The following is a 19,833-nucleotide window of genomic DNA, read 5'->3' on the forward strand; positions in this document are numbered from 1 at the left end:
CTGTGACCCAACATATTCCACCAAGTCAAAACAAGAGAAAAATCCTGTATTGTTGGTGGCAGTGCTTGGAGGTCCTTTGTCCTGAGGGGTCTATTTCTCCCCCAGCATTGCAGTCGACATTCATTCTGGAATTCTGGGAATGTTTCTGGAGGGCTCCAGAAATGAAGGCCGTTTGCTCACTGTTTCATCTATAGCTTGACAGAAACATTGGTTTAAGCTGGGGGGACCTGAACAGCTGCCTGTATTTTCCTATGCACGCGGGTTTCCATGAGGTCCAAACAACATTAACAAAGAAGGGAGAGGCACCATATAATAAGCATCTCGTTGACGCACTTGACTTTCATTAGGTCTATGACACCTAGCCAGGTGCTGGTTTATGGGGCTGTTTGAGACTAATTGCTGAGGCTTTGTGCCAGTGCATGCGATTATGAGGAAGTTTCAGAACTACGTGCAGCGTGGAGGTGGCGGATTGTGGCGTTCCAGGAGGGGGATGCGTGGAGCTGCACTCTGAGCAGACATAATGGAGTCCCTGTAAGGTAAAATGGTGTCTATAATTGGATACTTTGCTGTTAAAAGCAGCTTGGAATCATGGTCACAGATGCCACTTACCTGTTTTCACGGGACAGAGAGTGCAGACGGAATGAAAGTAAGCTGGGATCGGTAAGGAGGCCATTAGGAGTTTCCAGTATTCACTGTGTGTCCTTTGGGTAGTCACAGGGTGGCTGTGCTGGGGGCCACACTGAAGACCCAGGTGATGCTGGCCAGAAAGTCCAGGGGCTTTCTAAGAAGTTGAAACTTGAAGGAGAATCAAAACCCCAAATTGGGTTTTCTCATGAAATGATCTGGTCATCTCTGGGGCTGCAGATTAGCGGGGCCAGATGTTGAACAAATAATTTTTTTCAGGGAGCAAGTTTCTATCCTTCGAAGTTTCTAGAATGAAAATCTGAAGATTGTTTGGAGCCCATTGAGGCTTGGATTTATGTGCTCAGATGGGAATCTGGCAATATGTAAGGATCAGCAGTTCTATCTCAAAGAGACCTGATAATAAGAGGGAGTGGCAAACCTTGGAAGGACAGGCAGAACGCTGCCGCTAACCCTCTACAGCTGAAGACGCGGGAAAACACAGCTAGTCCCCACGACTTACTGGGCGAAGAGAGGAGTCAGTAATTTGTTGGGTGTCCCAAGTGAAGTCTGTTTTGTGTTTTCTTGTTAATAAATTCTCCTCAGGTGGAAGGGAAGATTCAATAAACATCTGTCCCAGTAGAGCTGTAAAGTGAAGGAGGGAAACGGGGAGAAAGAGAAAGCAACACCTTCATTATCACATTTGCTGATGAGCAGAAGGCGGGTAGGAATGCCAACCAGAGTTTGTGATTGTGCAAGTTTTTTGAGAAGTTTGCGTCACAAAGCAATAAGAAGAAATGAGTTCCAGGAAGCAATGGGGGTGGGGGGGTGGGTAGGGGAATGGAGAAAGTCTTTTGAAGATCTGGTGGGAAGGCAGACCTGACAAGGATCCGTGCCTGTGTGCCGAGGGCAGCCACCAGGTGAGCTCCAAAGGAACCCCAGGATTATTTTTAGCTATCATGATAGAATTGAGGTGCTATTTTAAGCACTGATTGCACGTGTACCTATAGCATTATGTACAGGCGAGGCACTATAGATAAAAATAACTTTAGAGAAGAATGGCCACTTGAAAGCCTCGGTCTAAATAGGAACATCTTGTCAGTGAACACTAGAACAGTGTTGCCGAAGCCAGGGCCTCCCCTGCCACCAATCCACAGCCACGTCGGCCCCTCTGCTCCAATCTGTGGGAGGGAAAAGACATTTCCTGTCTTGCTTCTGCCTTCTCTGGATTAAATTCTCCCTAGCACACCCTGTTCACAAGCTATTCTTTAAGTTGCAGAATATTGTTTCAAAGAGGGGACTAGCCCTTCCTTTACTTTCACTGACATTTTATTTTTTTTATTCTGAAAGTCTCCACTCCCTATTCATGTTTTTTTAAAAACATTAAAAATGTTATTTTTAAAAACCACCATGCCACTTTTCTCCCCACGTCTTTATCCAAAGCCTGGAGTGGCGGGCCTGGTGAGTCCAGAGTCTGTCTGCACTTTGATGAGGGGTGCAGCCATGAGTCAAGAACATTTGTGAAGACAGCAGGCAAGGCCAAAGGTCCAGGACACCAAGAAGAAAAATCAAGGATTTTGCTATATCTACCATCAATAATTATTATTGCCACGCAGATGTGCAGGAATGATAGTGGCATATGTGATAGCGTTCATCATATCAAGGCTGCTGAGGAAAAGTGGAAAGAGAAACATGTGCTTACTTTTCTACCCAAAGCACTCTTGCACTGTCCAAAAAACCACCTGCACATTTCTTTATTTTTTTTTGAGATGGAGTCTCGCTCTGTCACCCAGGCTGGAGTGCAGTGGCGTGATCTCGGCTCACTGCAAGCTCCACCTCCTGGGTTCACACCATTCTACTGCCTCACTCTCCCGAGTGGCTGGGACTACAGGCATCCGCCACCACGCCCAGCTAATTTTTGTTTGTATTTTTAGTAGAGACGGGGTTTCACCGTGTTAGCCAGGATGGTCTCGATCTCCTGACCTGATGATCTGCCTGCCTGGGCCTCCCAAAGTGCTGGGATTACAGGCGTGAGCCACCGCGCCCGGCCAACACCTGCACATTTCAACGTAGCTAACTTGAAACTTTAAAATTGTTACTAAACAACTAACTTCTTGCCTTCTGAGTTTTAAGAAACTTCAAGAAATTCAATCAGTTCTTAAAAAAAAAAAAACCACAAAATTTTCTTTTTGTCTTTGATAGTCTTAAATTTTATGATGATGTGAAAATGTGTAAGTCTGTTCTTATTCAATGAGGCACACACAGAATCTGGGGATGGGGACCAGTGATCTGTTTTATACACATACCCTCCTTGTGAGGCTGATACAGCTCAGATGTGAGGATGATGAGGGCTTCGGATTAATTTTGCAACTTCAGCCACCGCATTAAGTCAGGCATTGTGGTGTCATAGGGGGTTGTCTAGATGTTTGGATCGGTAGTTCCCAAAGTCTGGGCCCTGGAAACTTGTGAGACGTTGCAAGCTCTTGGGCCTTATTCCACACCCCCCAAAGCAGAAACGCTGGAGTGGGACCCCCACACCCTGGTTTTAACCATCCCTCCCTCTGATGCACACTCCTGTTTGAGAACCACGATTCTAGACCATTGTTTCTCCAATTCCATGCACATAAGGATCACCTGGGGATCTTGTTAAAATGCAGTTTTCATTCTGTGGATCTGAGCTGGGGCTTGAATTTCTGCTTTGCTAACAAGTTTCCAGGTGCTGCCAACACTGTGGATTCGTGGACCACCCTTAGAGTAGCCAGGTTCTGAAATATTATGGTCTCTGCAAATACATATTTTCTATTGTAAATGGATAACGTGGCATTCTGATTTAAATGTCATTCTCCTGTGGGGCAGCTGGAGTGAGAGTCAAGATCTAAAATAAATCATCTCCTTGAGTGAACCCGATAACATTGTGAGTTCCTGAACAGAAATGCCTGAGGCTCTAACTGTGGCTGTGGTTTGATTTCTCTTTGACATCTAGTAGGCACTTCATAAACGCTTATGGAAAGAATTAACGGGGACCCCAAGGTACTTCAAGGGGCCTTTGCCTGAGCAACGGGCAGCATCGTTCTGTTGACTTTTTTAAAAATCTGCCAGGATAAGGGACTGGGAAGCAGGAGAGAGGCACACGCACAGCCAGATGACCACAGGGCTCCAAGGGAAGAGCCAGAGAGGCCTGAGCACTTGAGCCTCTGAGGATGCTTTTCCGCTGTCAACACTTGGCTCGGTTTTTTTTTCCCTGGCTCAGATTCACCCTTTTAATCAAATTTCATTTATTCAGTGCCTCTGTGCACTCAGCACTAGTCATTTTTGCTAAATCCCATCTCTTCCTCCAGCACTTTATTTCTTTAACTGCAACTGAGGCAGAAATACTCGGATGAGGGCTTAGCAGGAACCCACAGGCGGCAGCTGCTGGCAGCCTTTGTTTGCAGGGAGGAATCCAAGGACGTGCTCTCGTCGTCCCTGCCCGCTGATGGTGTCCTTCACCCATCCCACCTTCCATCCTGGCCTCTGCATTTCTAGCGTTTCATCCTTTATTTTAGACAAACTGATTGTTTTCTCTGCAAAACATCTCCCCTCCAACCCACTTGCACCTTCCTTCGTTCTTCTGCACCTTCAACATGCCCTTGTTGGTAAGTAGTAGATGTGAATCCTTGCCCGTGGGAGGCTTACAGCCTAGTGGTTCTTTCTAGTAGGACTCTCTTTTGGTTGAGAAGATCCAGGCTGTTGGTTCTTGACCTTTTGCAAATCTCAGGAAGGAAAGAAATGTGTGTCCCAGCCTAGTTGCTGGAACGTCTGGGACCCTCTGCTGTCTGGGGGGGCATCCACCATACAGGAGGTTTACAAGTGCCACCATCCCGATTATAAGGATTCTGAGAGACTTGCAAAAATCAGCTGTGATTCAAATTAAGTCCTAGTTCTTTGGCTCATCTGGATTCCCCAGGGAGCATCTAGAACCCTCCCCTGGTCAGGCCTAGCCTTTGCAGAGATGATTGCCGGAAGAGGCTGCTGGAGCTTCTGTCCATCCTCCTTGCAATGACCTCGTGTCTTTGTGCTGATTCAGGCTGTACCAAGAGCCTAATGAAATGGCATTACAAGCTTCCAGAACTTTTGTCAAATCTGTTTTCCCACATCTATAGCCCTGTACTATAAGCATCTACTAATACCTTACAAAAAATATAAAAGGAGCTTCAAAAGGTTCATCCTTCTATTCTTTAGGGCAACAAAACATTTGATTCCACAAAAGGACCAGTAAATAATATCTATAGGAAGATATTAAGAAGACAGATTTTGTTCCTTCCCCTGCTACAAAAAAGTGAAGTTGGCATTGCTCAGCCACTAATGACTAGTGCTGAGTGCACAGAGGCACTGAATAAATGAAATTTATTTGAGCTCAGCAGACTAGAATCAGGTCTTCTAAAGTGAACCCTGAGTATCATGCCTTGAGTGCATTTTAGTCTGGTGTGGAGTTGCAGGCCTCCTTCCACCGTGTAATATTAGTAGTGCTCTCCACTGTGACAGGATTCAGCAGGCGTGATTCATCAGCCCATTCAGCTCACAGAAAATGTGACCTCTTCCAAGACAATGTCATCAGGTCCCTCCCACACTTCCTCACCTGTTCCACATATTTTCTATCATGCATCCATAAAATGCCTCCACATCAATGCTCCAGTGAAGAGGAGAATTTGGTTTCACAAGTAGCAAAATATTCAGAGAAATGTCCAGCAGTCAAATCAACCTACTTTCAGATTTGTGGGATTATTTTTGAAAACATGATATGTAGACTTTCATTACTTTGTAAATACATGCTATTAAATTTACAGCTTAATTCTGGCATGTAATGTGGTTAAATTATGGTTGCTTTGTGGATCATAACTTCCCTGCATGGATTCTAAAACTTTATCTTGCATGAATATACATGTTTTTCTCTCCTTTTGCCCTGAGTCATTCTAATTTTTACAAAGTGAGATTCAGACTCAGAAAAGTGCTGGCATCTCCAGGCCCACCCCCAGCTCCAGAGCTCTTTGCGGAGAGTACAGAATTGATCCTCCGGCTGAAGCATCCTCTGCAGTGCAGACTGACAGTGCAGAACAGAGCCCCGGGAAAGCAGCATTTCAATCTGCTTGTAGGAGGGAGCTTCAAGGACAGGCCTGCGACATGCCCGGTGACTGAGCGTGGTGGTTGCTGCGGAAGCTGCTCTGGTACCCAGTCTCAAAGCGCCTTTGGCCAGGGGTCTGTTGGGAATGCAGGGAGCTCACCCAAGAAGCACCCAAGGCTCAGGTAGGGTTCAGTGCTTTCTCTTGGATGGTCCCATCCACTGCCATTGTTCCTACCAATGCTGGACCTTCCTCCAAGGCCTGCTTCTGTTTTTCTGCTCTGAACTGTATCCCACCCACTAGCCTGGAGTTTGGGAAAAAAAAAAAAAAAAAAAGCAAACAGGCCGGACAAATTTTACACCCTCTCAGAATGTTTAATGGAGTTGAGATCAGCCTCCTTCCCCAGGAACTCCCATCATCCCTCTCCTGCCAAACTCAGGGACCTTAGCTCAAACAGAGGAAGCTCGAGTGACTTCATCAATTAAATATAGGACGTCCAGAAAGGAAAGTGACCGCGGTGTCTGTATGGGATTCTCCATCCTAGCTGAACGAGGATAATCATAACTCGTGACTGGCTCTGTTTTAGCTGACTTCAGCATGCCAAGGTCTTGACACAAGATGCATCCTGAAGCTGTGGCAAGTGCTCCAACTGGCCTCTGTGTCCACCCAAAGGACCTTTGAGGTTGTCTGTCCCCTTTGCCCTGTGCCCAAACCATTCCCTGTGGACCTGTTATTGGTCCACCTCTCATTTCTGAAACGTGTGTACCTGCCTAGTTGCTGGGATGTCTGGGACCACTCTGCCATCTGTTTAATGCAGCAGAACTTTGAGACAGGAGGCTGGCTGCTCCTTCAGGTTTAGAGCAGTTTGCACAGGGTCACATAAAGTTAGTGCCTTTCATATTTTCTGAAGATGCCTTCGTTTGCAGTGATCACCTGGTTTTATTTTTTCTATAAAGAATCTTGGCCGGGCATGGTGGCTCACGCCTGTAATCCCAGCACTTTGGGAGGCCAAGGTGGACGGATCACGAGGTCAGGAGATCGAGACCATCCTGGCTAACACAGTGAAACGCCGTCTCTACTAAAAATACAAAAAATTAGCCCGGCGTGGTGATGGACGCCTGTAGTCCCAGCTACTCGGGAGGCTGAGGCAGGAGAATGGCGTGAACCCGGGAGGCAGAGCTTGCAGGGAGCCGAGATCGTGCCACTGCACTCCAGCCTGGGCAACAGAGTGAGACTCCGTCTCAAAAAAAAAAAAAAGAATCTTAAGGGACATGGCATTTCTAAATTTGCTCATGCATGATGACAATTCTTTGGTCATGTTTTGGCTTAACCTGAGCTTAATTAAGTGGCTATGAAACATCTATCACAACTGAAAAATCTTTCGTGCTGCTCTTGCCACAGTGGTTCCCTTTCCTCCAGTTAACAAACAGTGCTTGGGGAGGCATTCCCTGGAAATCGTCGCCCAGAGTTCATCTGCTGCCTCTGCCCAGAGCTCCCTCCCTCGGCTCCTCTGGGGGTGCGGTGTGTGGTTGTTCATGGGCAAGAGGACTGCCCAGCTCCAAAGAGAGATTAGGTGACAGGCCACAGCAGCAGAAGCACTGGCCTGGCTTTCTCTTAAGGAAGCAGGGTCTTGTGAAGGTCAGAATGCTCTGCTGGTAAGAAAACAGCAGGGAAGCAAATCTCCCCACCGTGGCCTGGGTTGGAGAGCGTGCTGGAGTGTTGGTTGGAAGCCACGTGCTGATTTTAGGCTCTTTCCACGTGTTTGCTGGAGGAGGTCCCGCCTGCTGCCAGCCTCTCTGCATCCCTGCTCTGAGGTTATTTGTCATATTGGAGATTTGTTCCCCAGCCCCTGCTCCTCATGAGTAGATTGGGGCGTGGCTGGAAAAGACTTCTCTTTATCCTGGAGCGTTTATCACTTTCAAAACACAAGGTTAACATTTCTTAAACCCGGCCATTGTGGCACAAGGAAATTGGCTGGCATCGGATGGCAAGGCAGAGTTGGCACGGCCCCGTGGGATTGGCACCCCTGGTTGTACCTGCCCTGTCGTCTCCTCTCTTGGCTGTGCATTTCAGAGGGCACTCCTGGCCACACAGGCGGGGCGCGCCTCAGCTGCCAGGCTCCGATGCCAGATGCTGGAATGTGTTTTTCCAGCAGCAGCCGTGGCAGCGGTGGCAGGAGCAGCGTGGGGCATGTGGAGCTCACTCCCTTCCTGGCTCCTTCTCAAGCTTCTCCGCTGGCTCTCCTGCAGAACGTTTGCTTAAGAGGACAGGCTGACAATCTGCTGGCTGCTCTGCTGGATGCCATTGTGTTTTGACTTGCTTTCGATGGCACGGACTTTATTGGCTCTGGGTGTAAAGTTTCTGTGCAAACCTTTGCTACGGTGCGTGCCGAGTCAGTGAGTTCAATGTCCATGAGAAGGCATTGCCATGTCTCTGAATCCTCTGGGTCTTTCAGGGGGAGGGATGAGCCAGCCAGAAATAATTTGGAGCTGGCAGGAGAAGATGAGCCGAATTCTCCTCCTGGGCATGGAGAGCCAATCTAAAGTCATAGAGGGGAACCTTGTATATCCTTGGATGTCCTCGTGCACGGGGTGGGGTGAGGAAGGGATGGGTTTCTCTCCTGCTCACATTACCCGTGCAAGCAGTATCATGTGATTCCTGGGTTCCAGAGTTCTCCAGAGTGGGTGGGGTGAGAGGCAGAAATTCCATTCACTGCTCAGCAATTCAGAGGCGTCGACTGCCAAGTTGAGAGTTTCCTCTCAGACATCTTTTGGAAGCTTTGCAGCCTGAGAACTTGGGTTCCATAAAGCCGATGGCAGATGGGAGGAGGGGAGATAAGAACATCTCTCTGGAACAGGAGAACAGCGCGATGCCGCCGTACCAGGCCCTGCTCCGTGTAAGCTTTGAGGCAAGTTACTGAATGATTAGACACAGATGTTGGGAGACCTAACATCTTTTTGTCTTCTGCGCCCAGCAGGACTTCATTTCAAATTACTCCTTGTGGACAAAGAGAAGAAATGGAGCTTGAGAAGTTTCACTTGCTGCGATAGGAAGACATCTAGGCGTGCGTTGGGTGTGGCTTGATTTCCTTTTACGGCTGCAGCCCCGTTTCTCATCACCTGCCCCTCACATTCTCTTTTCTGGCCTGTTCCGCAGTGGGCAGGTCTATGCAAACCTACTCCCAAAGTCCGAGGAAGCCAAGAGGCTGAAGAAAGGAGCTGATGTATCCAGTTTCTCAGAAAGAAACATGAATAGGGACTTAGGAACAGGAGCCCGTCAGCGTCTCAGGTAAGACAAGATGGTGGGTCCTTGCTCCAAGACCCCCAGACCCAGGGCTTGGAGATCACAGGGAGGATTGGTTCACAAGGGAGCTGCAGGACAATTGAAGTACGATAACATCAAGGTTGGCTGACCTAAGGGCAGGATTTACAGTAAGTACTTGCTCTTATTCAAGGAACAATAGACAGACTGGAAATCTTAGAGGTGTGCCTGGAACAGAGGTTAATCAGAAGCCAGCATGACGAATCAGCCTCTAGATGGAGTCACTGTAGCCTCCAGATGGCCACTGCAGTTCTCTGCATGCACCACCCCTCCTTCCCCGCAGCCTCTGCACATACCGTTCCTCCTGTGTGAGCTCGTCTTCCCCTCTTCATACCAGACTGTCCTGACTCATCTCACAGATCTCAGCTGCCACATCACCTCCTCCAGGGAGCCTTCACAGATACCCAAGGACTCACATAACGACCTGGACTTCTCTCGACTAGAGGCCACCTCCCCTAGGCTGTACTTTATGCTTCGGACTCCTCTTCTAGCCTGTTCAGCTTTGCTTAGGAAAGGACTCCTAGATAGTGATTGGTAGACTTTCAAATCAATATTTGCTGATGTTGAATGCAGGTCTAGGGCTGTCGTCCCTTCCTATCTAGACTCATATTATGCGCCAAACATCTTGTAACTAAAAATTAATGTAATAACTGCTACCCTTTCCTCAGCATTCACTGTGTTCAGGAGACCACAGAAGAGCCCACAGGAACCATACATACCTTATTCTGGCAACAGCACTGAATCTAAGTGTCAAGTTTCTGATTTGCACACTGCACCGTGCTGATGATGGAGCCTGTCTCCCAGGAAGCAGAGGAGGGAGCGGCTTGGTGGCACTGGGACTTAGCCTTCCTTTGGCCCTAACCCCTTCTTTCGCTCTGCGAGCAACCTAGCATATCAGGCAGGGTCAGCTGGATGACGCTGCATAACAACCACCAAAGAGCCCTCAATCTCAGCAGCTTTACAAAATCTCTGTATTTCTCATCCACACCGTGTACTTGTCTCACATATGTGTGATGCTCACGGTCGTTTCTCAGGGGCCCCGGATGATAACACAGCTGCCAAGTCAAATGTTGAGGTCCCATGAAAAGGAAACTGAGCAATGGAGCATCTTCCATTATCGACGAAGCATTTCAGTCACTATTCATCACAACTCGTTGGCTATATGGAGTCTCTCAGTCCTACCTACAAAAGAAGGGCTAAACAATTTAATCCTCCCTGTCTTCAGAATGAGAAGACAACTGGGTAGGCATGAGCCAGCTGCCATTAATTATTGTTCCATTGGGTACGATGGACTCAGATACCGACACGAAGGATGGTTCCGGGTGGTGCAGGCCTCCAGCTGTCCTTCCTTCGGGACTGTTTCTCCATCGTCACTGAAGGTTTATAAATGAATAGCTTCACGTACAGTAAGTCCTCACTGGAGGTCACCAATAGATTCTTGGAAACCGCGACGTTACGCAAAGTAACATACAATAAATCCAGCCTTACCACAGGCCAATTGATATAAACAAGAGTTAAATTCCTGGGACATATTTCTGGTCACAAAAACATCACCAAACTTCTAAATAAAGACCCAAAACACCGCAAATATTAAACGTTGAAATAAATGTGAGCTATACATTTAAGAAAAATTAATAACAACAAGACAATATACCCGAGTTTTGCTGCAACAGTGAGTGAGGGTGGTCATAGTGGTAGTTGGTTAAACTAAGGAAGAAATATTTGCAAAGTAAAAATTGTAAGGAGCACCTCCTTGCAGTGCAAAAACAAGCCATCATGAATACGAGGGACTTGTTGAGCTTTTTCAGACCGCATATTTCTTGTTGTGCATCTGTGTGGTTATGGTAGACTTGATGCATTTTTATTTTACAAGAATTTGTGAAATTTGTGTCATTCATTCATTCATTTTCTAACACACTTATTCCAGCTCAGGGTCAAGGTGCAAGGGGGGAACGAGCCCTGGCCAGGATGCCATCCCATTGCAGGGCACACACACTCACCCACACCCACACTCACTCAGATGCGGGCCAGTGAACCTAATGTGCACAGCTTTGGGATGTGGGAGGAAACGGGAGTACTCGGAGAAAACCCACACAGACATGGGGAGAACCGCACACACCACACTGACAGTGGCCCCAGCTGGAATCAATTTTTTCTTATCAATATTATAATGAAACGACATTGAATGACACGATGTTATTTGAGGACCTGCAGTATATTACTGTTTACCTTGGATCAATGTATCTGAAAGGGGTCTCAGTCCAGGGCGTAGTTATGCATATAGATTAAAGGTAAAGAAAACCTGTAACATCTGTCAATTCATTTCCATTCCTTTCAGCCACACTGAAGTGAACTTCTAATAGCAAATCTCTTGGCTGTAAAAATTAGCAGCCTAAAAAACACATGGGAAGTGCAGTCATTCACATTTCCAACTGGCCTGCAGCTCTGCCATGCAGCCCTCACCTGGGGCTGGCATGTGAGTGCCAGTATGTATGGCTTGTGTTGTCATCATTCACGTTACTTATTTCAAATTCAGACTGTTCATGCAATGAAGGGATTCCTGGAATTCCTGTGTTTCAGTGCCAGGATGCGCGGTTTTCCCAGCGTTGGAAGCTCTTCTTTCCCATGGCACATCTCTCTCAGGGGTGAGGCTGGGGAGAGGGAAGGCTGATTTATTTCTTTGGAGCATCCTACCTCATATTCTGGTATTTTGAATGCTGAACATTTTTAGAAGCTTGTGTCCTGGTATCTCATGAAAATGTCGATACTGGTTTATTGAGTAAGTCGGTCAGGTTGTCGGCAGCGAGTGCCTGCCAGGGGCCAGGAGCTGGAGATGTAGAAGCCGCTGGGCCTGAGTTTCTGCCCTCGAGGGTTTCACACTCCAGTGAAGAGTTAAAAAACAAATGGACAAGAAAGGAAGGATTTAGAGGCCATTATTATTATTATTATTATTATTATTATTTTCTGCACAAACAGTATAAATGTAGGGGGTTATGTTCAAAGTAAAAAATACTTGGACTTTTCTACTGATCTTTAACCCTTCTTTAATATCCATAATCCCTTATGGATTCATTTGTAAGATCAAAATACTCAGTTTGGCAGATGAAATATTCTTTGAGAAGACTGTCTTGGTATCCATATGCTTTGTAGATTGTCTGGAACACAATAGGTGCCCAGTAGATATGTCGGAATGAATAAATTCAGAAATCAAGGATAATATAACTGGAGCCAAATATGCTGATAATTTTTAACTGAATACTCACTTCTAGGAATTTAAAGATGAGAAAAACAACCTCCTTGGCCTGTAGGGGGGAATAGTTTTGCAACATATATACTGCATGTAGGCATACTTTAAATAGAACTTGTATAAGTAAATCATTTTGTGTTTGTGTGTGTTCGTGTGTTGTGTGTGTTTCTATGTGTGTTTGTGTGTGTTTGTGTTTTTGTGTGTATTTGTGTGTGTGTGTTTTTGTGTGTGTTTGTGTGTATGTTTTTGTGTGAGTGTGTTTGTGTGTGTGTGTGTTTGTGTGTGTGTTTGTGTGTGTATTTTTGTGTGTGTGTTTTTGTGTGTGTGTTTGTGTGTTTGTATGTTTTTGTGTGTGTGTGTGTTGGTGAGTGTGTTTGTGTGTATGTGTGTGTTTGTGTTTTTGTGTGTTTGTGAGTGTGTTTGTGTGTTTGTGTGTGTGTTTGTATGTTTTTGTGTGTGTGTTTTTGTGTGTGTGTATGTTTTGTGTGTGTGTGTTTTTGTGTGTGTTTGTGAGTGTGTTTGTGTTTGTGTTTTTGTGTGTGTGTATGTTTTTGTGTGAGCGTGTGTGTTTTTGTGTGTGAGTGTTTGTGTTTTTTTTTGTGTGTGTGTTTTCGTGTGTGACTCTGTGAGTGTGAGTGTGTGTGTTTGTATGTTTTTGTGTGTGAGTGTGTTCGTATGTTTGTGTGTGTGTGTGTCGTGGACGCCTATGCCTAGGCTGCTATTAAACTGCAGTTCGACACCATTCACGTAATGAGAACGTCTTCCTAAAGAACCCAGCACCCCTTAATGACCTCAGAGTACTCAGTCAGGGAAACGAGTGCGCGCACAGCCACACCAAATTGCTGGTTTGCCTCGGTATTTGGTCTCCGGTGGACCTCTTGGGCAGGTGGCAGAACGCAAATCCTTGTCGCTCTATGGACGGTTTATGTAGACGGCCAGCTTTAATTTTAGCTTGAACAAACAAACAAATAATCTGTGGTTATATCTAAAAATTGTGCTTAAAATTCAATTTAAGAGCAACTTAAATGTTCTGTTCATGAAGTATGCAAAACCCACCTGGATATTATGCCTTACAAAAGAAATAGCTTCTTCATGAAATAAACTGGGAATGTCTGTGTTTTTTCTTAAGAACTTCTCACCCAAGCTGAGCCAAGTGAAGGGAAGGACGGCTGCCTTCCCCTCTGCTCTTAGGGTTATACTGGGAGCATAATTAAAGTGGGAAGTTGGTTGTAACCCACGTGCATTTAGAAGCCTGGGCTCTAAATGTTTTTATGTTTATGTAAATGTTTTTCAGATTTCCCTTCTCCAGAGGCAAATGCAATCCTGACAATTAGTTATTGACGGGACAAATACATCCTGCAGGCAAAGGCGACGTGGAGTTATCGTTATTTTGGACAGGGCCAAACTGATAAGGGGGCTCTCTCCTCAGAAGACTGTCTCTGTGTTTGGAAGTTCACAGTCCACTCTATGGGATTAAACAGAAGGAGAATAAATTATCCTTGCTTTATCCTTTGAGTATCTGTTGAAAAGATCAGCGTTGAGTGCATACTGGATCCTCTTTACTTAGTTTAGACAGGTGAGGAAAAGCAACCCTGTGTCAGGGAACATGTCACCCAAGACAGGAGCTTAGAGATGATTTCTTTCTGCTCAGGGCAGGGCTTAATGGAAGAAAACAGCTCCTGCTTCTTGCTGCAGTCTCAGGAACCCGGGGCGTGTGCTTGTGCTTCGAGGCCCTTTCTGCTCTGTTTCCAGCAGAGGAGTATGGAGAATGTCTGGGAGACACAGAAAAAAACAAAGATTCAGGAAAACAGATGTCTAAGGCTCCCCGGAACGGCAGCCGATATATCCCGAGTGTCCGCAAACCTGCGGCCAGCGAATCGCCCCCTCTGTCATGGCTGATCACCCTGGTGAAACTCAGGCCGCAGAACCTCGGCCCCACCGCTGTGAGACCCCAGGCCAAGCCCTCGCCTCGAAACCAGCTGTCTTCCCCCAGGACATAAAGACACGTCCCTTATGTTAGATGCTGTCCGTCCTACATCACAACATGGTTGTGGTGACACCCACGTGGAGTGCTGCACGCGAAATCACGCTGTAAGCATGTTCAGCCTTGCGCTGGCACAAACACGTGTCTTTCTCTTACTCCCTTGACCCTGGGGCCAGTGTTCCTGTTTGCATCCTCCACACTCAACACACCTTCCTACTCTATTCCCTAACCCTTTCCACAGAAAAGAGAGAGTCTAATATTTCAGTTTGGGGGAGATTATTAGAAACACTTGACTGGGCAAGGTGGCTCATGCCTGTAATCCCAGCACTTTGGGAGGCTGAGGCCAGAAGATCACTTGCGGCCGGGAGTTTGAGACCAGCCTTGACAACATAGGGAGACCCTGTCTCTATAAAAGATGTAAAAAATAAATTAGCTGGGCACTGTGGCTCATGCCTGTAGTCCCAGCTACTTGGGAGGCTCAGGTGGGAGGATTGCTTAAGCCTGAGCGGTTGAGGCCGCAGTGAGCCGAGATCATGCCACTGGACTCCAGCCTGTGTGACAGACCAAGACCCTGTCTCTAAAAACAAACAAACAAAACAAAACAAAACAGTAGGTGTTTGATCCCCAAAGCAAGAATTTCTACAGCAAATAGAGTGGAGCTGGGCAAAGCTACATTGACGAGCTGAAAAGTATGAAAAGGCAGATCCTGGCAGAACAGCCTATACACGTCTGACACTGTGCCTTTGTCTACTTTTCGGAATCTAATTGGTGGTCTTACGGTCTGTGAATGCGAAGGCTTCTCATTACAGTGCCTTCAATGAGCCCCAGGTGTGTCCTGAGATTGTTAATGTTAAAATGCGACAATAGATCATTCTATATGCCTCTGACACAATTCATGATGCCCTTTCACAAAACGTAGCTCGGCTCTCTTGAAATGGCACACGCAGGTAGTCGGCTGGGTCCTGTCTCACGCTCTCTCCTCCAAGGGACCCCACGTGTTGCAGTAAAGGAGAAAGGAGTCCAGGGCCTGTGGGCTGCGCCTGAGCACGGTGGCGCTCTGATCTGCGGCCGGCCAGTGCAGTTCAAAGCTCCTGAACACTTTCCACTTCAATCCACGTAGGCAGAAATACAAATGGGTAAGCCCACATTATACTTTAGGGAGACACATCCATGATACCAAACTTTAGTGTGTGCTAAAACGTAGGACTCATTAAATACGGAGATTCCTGGGCCTGGTGCCTAGTGATGCTGGGTCAAAAAGGCTGAAGGCAACCCAGCAAATCTACATCTCTGCAAGCCCTCACGTGGTTCCAGTGAAGACCCAGGATTACGCTTTGAGGATTGATGGCTGATATTTTGGGGGTAAAAAGGAACAAGTTATTTATCACAGTACAAGGCAAATTTTCTTGGAACAAACGCTCGGTGGAGTCACTCTGTGTTTGGCGAACTTGTTTCTGATTAAGGAATGGAAGAACCACCGCGGGTGGTCGAGGTGATTGGTACCTGTTATTGAGTGGTTTCTCCTCCCGGCAAACCTAACGGGATGGCTCAGCCTGTGTGAGACGGCAGCTGTCTTAATGAACGGGATTGGTGAATAACTCACGCACCTGCAGAGCATCTGAACCCAATGTACCGCCTCGTGCAATGCATAGCCTGACAAGCCACAGTGAATAATCGGCTTTTCAGGGCAGGCAATGCGGTGCCCCCGGAGAGCTGTGGAGGAAGGAGAGACGAGGCACATTTGCCCTGTGGCGGGACCACGCTGGCTGCAGCGTGGATGGCAGGATTTTGAGAGACGTTGGAGACCAGAGCCAGGGCGAGGGTGGGAAGTGCCTGTGGGATTCTAGGGGACAGGGTGGGAGTCTGAAGCAGGGCGGCGGTAGGAAGAGTGCGGCGGAGGGTTGCGGGATATGGAAAAGGAAGTTCAGACGTGCCTGCCTGATGTGGGTGAAGAAGGACAGGAGCCCAGGAGCTCGCTGGTGGCTGGTGGGCCAGAGAGCAATGAGTGCAGGAAGGTAAGCACACAGGGGAGCTTGTCTTGGGTCTGGAGGGCACTGGGCTGTGGGGCAGCATGGAGAGCCAGCCCTTCCCTTCCCGCTACCCCTGGAGGCTTCATTGCCACCACGTGGACCCCCAAGCTTCCTCACCTGAGGTTTTAGGAGGGAGGTCGCCGTGTCACCTGCTTTGCTGTGGCTGCCCCAGGTCATGTTCCTGTGGCACGTGAGCTGTGGTGGGTTTCCTCCTCGCTCCAGGGCTGCTCTTGGGCCCGTGGCATCATAAGGTGCTGCCTCCTGAGGGAGAGCAAAGGCCCCCACTTCCCATCTTCCCTGTCCTCAGAGAATACAGTGTTTTTGACTCCTCAGCAGAACTCCCCCACGTGCGCCTACGTTCCTGCTCTTATAAGTCCCTGGAGGTGTCCATCTCATCAACTCGAGTCAGTTTCTCGTCACTAAGTTGCTGTGGGCACAGGCGTCGCCAGTCCATGAGACCTAGTGGTCAGCCCGAGGCATGTCCCTCCAAATCATCGGGCCGCGGTCAGTCTTGGCTGTGGCCTTTTGAAGATCATTTGACAAAACATTGTCAAGATTTACAGTGACAAAGACCTAGAAGCAGAGATATTATTGATTCTGAGGAAATATCGGATTGTACATTAGCATCAGTGTGTTTGCTTCTGAGGGAGACATTTGATGGACACATTTTATTTTGATTCAAAATATGATAATGCCATGCACATTCTCTGTGCTCTCATGCTGGCACCTCTGCATGAATTGCTACCAACAGAACTTTGCAAAGCAGTGCCCGCCCTGGCTCTGGGACTCCTCTGCCTGCCCTGGCAGACTCAGGAGGATCCCACTTGGCGACTGTTGCGTGCTGACACATCTTGATAGAACGTGTCACTGACTGCTGAGCGGGATTTGCTCTCAGTAGTTTAGTTATGAGGTTCTTGTGTGTGAGTCTGTGTGGTGGTTTTAGCTAACAAATACATACAGCAGAGCCAGGTGCAGTGGCTCACACCTATAATCCCAGCACTTTGGGAGGCCGAGGCGGGCAGATCTCTTGAGGTCAGGAGTTCGAGACCACCCTGGCCAACATAGCGAAACCCCTCTCTACTAAAAATACAAAAAAATTAGCCAGGTGTGGTGGCGCATGCCTGTAATCCCAGCTACTCAGGAGGCTGACGCAGGAGAATTGCTTGAACCAGGGAAGTGGAGGTTGCAGTGAGGTGAAATCATGCCTCTGTACTCCAATCTGGGCAACAGAGCGAGACTCCATCTCAATAAACAAACAAGACAAAACAAGAACTGTATAGCAAACCAGGAGATGTTTTTCTGTTCTTGAATCTCAGGGTCACTTTTAGCCAAAGGTGGTTATTTTCACTGACTAAAAATATCAATATATGAGTAGGATTTAAGGGTTATTTTTCCCGAGAGTACAAGGAAAGCTCGGTTGCTTAAGACACTTAAAATGCATGACTTACTAAGGTATCTGCTCTCTTGGACTCTTATGCCCCTAGTTTGGGGGCTTTTAAGGTAGGTCCAGACTCCAGCTGCAAGCCTGTAGCAAGCCCAGATGCAGTTCACCCTCCAGTCTGCCTCCACCTGTGTAAATTGTGCCCTCTTTCAGACTCAGCTCAGACCTTCCTGGAGAGCTGTAGCTGGAAGTGACCTCTCCCCTCCCCCGCCAGTTCTTCCACAGGCCTTTCCTCCTCCTCCTCCTGTTCTTTCTCTTATTCCTTCTTACTTTTCTAGCACATTTCTCTTACTCACTTTGTTAGTTAACTTTTATTCTTCCACTTGGGTGAAAGCCCCTTGAAATCAGGAACCATGATTATTCTTTACAGATTTCCTAAGCACTAAGCGTAATGCTGGCCTTATGGTAAGCGACAAATGGAAATTGTTGGGTGACTCATCGGCGAATTCTCACTGATTATTAACTCGGCTGTTACTGAGAGGATCAGGACTCAGGGACCCAGTTGCCCAATTAGCCACTGGGTGTCCCTCTGGGGCCCAGTCCACCCACCCCCCCGGCCCCCCACTGCCGCCTGTGTGGTTCTGAGTGCCGCTTGCATGTGGAAAAGGTGCTGGCTGTGCGGATGCTTCTGGCTCAGCCTCATTTGCTTTCTATTCGCATTGTAAAGCATCGGTTCTGGATAACTCTGAGGTTTCCCAGCCTTCAGTGGCCCGAATAAGCATAATTCATAGTGGGCGTGTGGAGCTATTTCCAAGGTAGCCTAGATACCTGCCTTGTGTGTAGGAACTACAGGTTGTCATTCAGGGTGATGGGGGTTACTGACAAGCACCATCGTACACAGTGCTGTATATGCTCAGAAGCCATGGAAAACTACAGCTGAAACCTCAAAGCCTGTGCTTGATATTGGGGCCAGGGAAGGTGAGGTCGTGTAGGGCTGGCCAGTGTCAGTCGTTTGTATAACTTCTTGATGTTTTTCTTAAACATAAAAAAATTTAAATAAAGGTTTCTTTTTAAAGGAAAACTTATACTGCAAATGGAAAAGTAATCTCATTTGCCATAAAGAGTTAAAGCATAAACATGTAATAAATGTTTACTCACATGACACTCCAAGTTGTACGGGTCTGCGTGTGCCCGGCCCTGCTGTGAGCCATGGTGCATGTCCATCTGGGAGCCCTGGGGAGAAAGAGGCCCTTGTGTGCATCCACACCCAGCTATTGACAAGGTGTGTTGTTTGAGAAAAGTTACTTAGTGCTTTTGAATTTCCATTTCCTCATCAAAAGAAAGGGAATAATGATGTACCAGAACAACATATGTGGAGTAATATTGAGTCCAATGCCTGGCAGACAAAGGGGTAGGAAAATAAATAATTTGGAGCCTTCTTTGTTTTTCATCCACGAGCAAATATCATGAGAGTTTTTGTCAGAGCAGGCAAACGGCAAACGCTGAAAGTGTTGTTATACATCAGCTATCACTGAACTTGGATGACACTTCATCGTACTTGAACCATTTCACATGTGAGTGTGTTTGGTAGAAACGGCTTAGGAACGTTCGTGTGTTCCCCTCTAGAGCCCAGATCACGGTAGCAGAGGTGTGAGAATAAAGTCTTCGTGCTCATGCGATCTCGCTTCTTTACCATCCCTTTCTCCGTGACCTGTTTATCCCTGGAGTGGCTTCCTCTGTCCTCAGCCTCCAACAAAGTCCTTTTATTTCATTTCCTCTGGGAGGTACTGTTGTTTCCTTCCCTGGATTAGGGTGAGAGAGAGCAGAATGACGCAAGGTAACTGGGAAGAAGAGCTCAGGACAGCCCTGCCCAGCCAGGCCCCAGCCGGGAGAGAGAGGCTCTGCTGGCTCCTGCTGTGTGCCTGAGACTTCCCAGGACCAGGCACCTCTGAGCCCTTCCACCAGCCCCACCCCACACTCCAGTCTTGGGGGGAGCCATTCCTCCTGCCCCAGAATAACTTTGAGCCAGCTGGGTCGCACGTCCCAGGGCCCCTGCTCTGAGCCCACCCTCTCGCCAGCCCTTCGGTGGGCTGTGATGTGCTAGCACCCAGGAACCCGGAGGCTCTCACTGTTGTCGGGGGACAGTAAGA

The 19,833-nt window shown here is 47.5% G+C and overlaps 1 long non-coding RNA gene across 1 annotated transcript; it reads left to right on the forward strand.

The window, feature by feature from the left end:
* The first annotated feature begins 372 nt into the window (after window positions 1-372).
* LOC106994200 (uncharacterized) lies at window positions 373-16,070 on the forward strand. The gene is made up of 3 exons (XR_003724200.2): window positions 373-536; window positions 8,695-9,008; window positions 13,583-16,070. It is a non-coding gene; the product is annotated as an uncharacterized LOC106994200 (long non-coding RNA).
* Window positions 16,071-19,833: the final 3,763 nt, after the last annotated feature.

This window comes from Macaca mulatta, chromosome 17 (genome assembly GCF_049350105.2).
Source record: "Macaca mulatta isolate MMU2019108-1 chromosome 17, T2T-MMU8v2.0, whole genome shotgun sequence".
In the NCBI taxonomy this organism is placed as follows: Eukaryota; Metazoa; Chordata; class Mammalia; order Primates; family Cercopithecidae; genus Macaca; species Macaca mulatta.